This window comes from Chiloscyllium plagiosum, unplaced genomic scaffold (genome assembly GCF_037043375.1).
Source record: "Chiloscyllium plagiosum isolate Xiang-an unplaced genomic scaffold, Cpla_swu_hap1 HiC_scaffold_78, whole genome shotgun sequence".
NCBI lineage: Eukaryota > Metazoa > Chordata > Chondrichthyes > Orectolobiformes > Hemiscylliidae > Chiloscyllium > Chiloscyllium plagiosum.
Window position 1 is genome coordinate 68,734 of NW_028270217.1, and position 4,165 is coordinate 72,898.

A 4,165-nucleotide genomic window follows, 5' to 3' on the forward strand; every position below is an offset into this window, starting at 1 on the left:
AGGTTATCCAGCTGATGTGAAGGTCTTAAGAGTATTTATGAGGGAAACTTCCTCATAAATACTCTTAAGGTAAGGACCAGCAGAGATTTACAAACATGTTGCTAACTCTGTATAAAATGGAGCTTCGTGGAATGATTCGTTAGGCTGGGATTATTCTCCTTGAAACAAAGGAGGTGGAGAGGAGCTCTACAATCACATAATAACATTTATAAACGGTCAATATTCGTGGGATCTGGACAGGGTAGATACGGCAGGTGGCTTGCCCTATGCTCTGAGAAGAGCACAAGAGGACAAAATTTCAGAATTAGATATTGCCTATTTAATTCAGAAATGATGAGTAATTTCTTTGCTCAGGGGTCAGAGAGTCTGTGTCATTTCTGTGGCACCCACTGTTTGACTGCGTTGTTGAGTATTTTCAAATTGTGCCAGATAGTTAATCAGAAAGGTGATGGAACCTTGTCGACGTAAGTGAGAAGAATTGAGTTGAAGATCATCAGATCAACCATGAGTTCGGTGAATGTTGGGGCAGTCTCGATAGGCTGAGTGGCATACGTCTACTTTGTTTAACATTTGGTCTAACGCCTTATTTTATTCATAAGTTCAGAACTATGAGGGGATGTGCTGAAGTGATAGGAAACTTTTATGAAACCGATTAGACAGATCAGGAACAAGCCTCATAAACTCAGGAGGAAGAAATGTTCTGTGGCTTGGGTGCAACAAATGACACTGGGCACAGTACAGTTGGCTGTATACTGAAGCTGTGATTGCTGAAGAAAGTTGGTGGATCTTATACAGTTGGCAAGTCAGTGATCTCGCTGGATGATGGATCGTTGTATGGTTCACACATATCAGAAATTTGTGGAAGAATGAAAGGTTCGTTTCATTGGAGAAGTTTTCTGCGGTTCCAATTCCGAGTGACTGTTTGAAATACTGATCAGATTATTGTGTGAAGTGTTTGGTTAAAATACTCATGAACAACCCCATTGGATAAACCTGTGCTCACGATCTCTTGTTATCTGTTTCTCTTTCTTTCGATGTAACTTCATAGAAAGACAAGATGGAACATTGTGCGGAAAGAAAAAATGCGTTCTTTCTCATTACACCAATTTAATGTATAATTGAATAGAATGACTGCTCTCGCTCTTGATTTCGACTTTAATGTGGTGTGTATTGCTCGGCAATCTCCAGTGCAGTAAAGGGCAAGAACAAGATGCATGATCCAGTGTTTTAACAGAGTGTGAGGTGCAAAGAAAAACTGCTGAAGTAGTTTGTGAAGTTTGTAACTAGAGTGTGAATCGGATCCGTGAATGTGGAGAACAACAGTATAATAACCCACCACCATAATCGCCCGGTCTCCTCAGCAGATTTTGTAGAGAGGAAGCATGTGACCTCATCAGGTTACATGCAGTGAAAGCCATGGATGAGAATTTTCCAGAGGGGAATCGAATCCACACCAGGGTGTTTCAGCTTTCACCAGAATTTTAATGACAGCAAATTCCAATAAATAGCCATGCTCGTCAGAATGAATACCTGTCAGTGATACATTCTGAGTCAGAACTGTGTCAGAATAAAACAGACAGCAAGACTTCTACTCATATTCTCACCTTCATTTGACTCATAATTTCTTCAGTGACTTTCTCTCTCACGTGAAGAAGTAGCCATGGAGAGGGAAATAAAGGCGATGTTGTGGCTCAATGGCCTTTCTCATATGGCTCAACCTGAATTAGATTAAACCGCAAGAAACGCTGTTTGTTCGTTTCATTTTAATTTTGCTGCAACCTGACCATGTTCATTGTAATCTCGCAAGTGAATTAGATTTATCCCATTGGAACGATTAATGTTGTATTCAAATTTGCTCCAATTTTATTTCAGCTTAAGGATAATACTTCTTAGAAAAGCAGAAGGTTAAAGTCCAGTTTTGTTGCTCCTTACTTTGTCAGATTTCACTGAGTATCAAATGGACCAAACATCATGGTGTTTGTCCTCACATCTTTAACGCATATGATTAAACCACGAAGTCGACCTCCAAGCAACTGGTCACTTCCCATTCATTATGTAACATCTTCCCATCGCAATAGGAAAAATCCACTCAGTTCCATTTACAATGCTTGAATATTATGCCAATTTTTTCAAAATTTAGAGTTTTAGAATCGAATCTTATTCAGCTGCATATCTTCACGAAAAGTCTTTACATGTAAAGTCAACTAAATTAGACAATATTTCCCCGCAACTTCTGACTGACTTTACCCCACCCCTACTCCTTTACCTATCCACACGCTGTCGCTCCCCTTGTGAAATTTATTCCTTTTATGTCACCAAATGTGCCTTTCCAAATATTTTGAAAAACAGATTCTCTGAGTGACAGCGATTCAGTTCTCATCATTTCTTTGCCATTCAAAGGTGTTATTCAAAGGTATTGAATGCCTGACATCTCAATGTTTAATTACTTGAAAGAGGAAATTTTCTACCCATTTACTCTGCCCAAACATTTTATAACCGGAACCCCCCACTAAGTCTTCCTTGGTTCATGGATAACTGTTCTCAATTTTCCAAGAAGACAAGTGAATAAAATCTCGTCCTCAGTACACCTCACCAGCATCGTTTGTAATGGCTTTACACCCCAGTAATCATTATTATCCTCTCCGATAGAATCACAGAATCCTACAGTGTAGAAAAAGCATGACAGTCAATCGAGCCGGTGTCGACTCTCTGAAGGTCATCTCACCCAGAGCAAGCTCCCCTCCCTATTCCCGTGTACTTCACCTGAGGAAGAGTGAGCCCTCCCCCTTATGATTTCAAATTAACCGGTAAGACTATAACCTGTCATCCTGTGACTTCTGACCTTGTCCCCGCGTTACCCATGGCTAATTCACCTAACTTAGTGAATTCACTCCCTGGACACGAGAGGACAATTTAACTTTGCCAATCAACCTAATCCTCCGAGCGAACAGCAGTGCGAATTACTGACACAATGTTCCATCATAGTGAGCAATTGCTGTATCATTTTTTAATGGCTTTATACCCTGGTAACTCAGCCTCGTCAAAGCAAATCAACCCAAATTCAATGTATCGAAACACTACTCTGTCCATTACAATTTCATTCATGCTGAGGGAAATGTTTCTGCAATCATATTTGAAGGTTTTTACGCTGTTTCTTCCGCACCATCCTCCTTCCAGTAAACACGTCAATCCAGTACAAGTCTGTCAAATGCTTTTCATTCCAACACAAATACAATGTACAGTTTGCTGAAGTCACGTGTTTGTACTTTCACTGACTCTCTGCTTCCCTGAGAGCTGCAGCCCTTCCCCACACTGATTCAGGCAGCACTGTCATTCCTGTGGCATGCACCATCGAAAATGGAAGGACAGGTATCAATGCCCGAACTTGGGAATGGAGTGACAGTTTTAAAACATTTACACTGTTCCCAGCGGGGAATTGAGCCCTGTGACAGACGGGGAACTAACCACGATACTACCGAGGACAGGAGTGTCAAAGGAGGCCCTTCAGCCAATTGTGGCCACACTTGACAAAAACAACTGCCGAATGAACTGAATCGGAGTTCTCAATGCTTTTCCCACAGCCTTATATGTCTTGGTCTCACAAGATCACATCTGAATATTTATTCAGGTTATACGGGTTTTTGCGGCTCTGAACACTGCAGGCAGTGTATTCTAAATTCCAACCACCCACTGGCTGATAAAGTTTTTTGCACATCTTCTCAAACCTTTCTGCCTTTCTCCTTAAATCTCTGGTCCCTGCTGATCGATCCCTCCATCAATGGGAATCTCGTTTAGTCAAATCTGTCCATACCCTAACTCATTCATGACTTATCTACATCTCCTTCACAATGCGACAAACAGTCCACTCTGTCCTGTCTTTCTTCACAACTGAAACTCTTCATCCCAAACAACACCCTGGTAAATATCTCCTGCAATGTTCTCAGTGTGATGACATCCCTGCACACAACACTCTTGCTTGAGCCTAATGAGCATTTGTTTTAAAATTTCTGGATTAGTATGAGGGCGATTCTGACTAAGCAGAATTTATTATCCATTCCGAATTGCCCAGAGCGCAGTTGAGACTCAACCATATTGCTATGAGTCTGAAGTCACATGCAGGCCAGACCAAGTAAGGATAGCAGATTCCGTCCTGAAATGACATCAG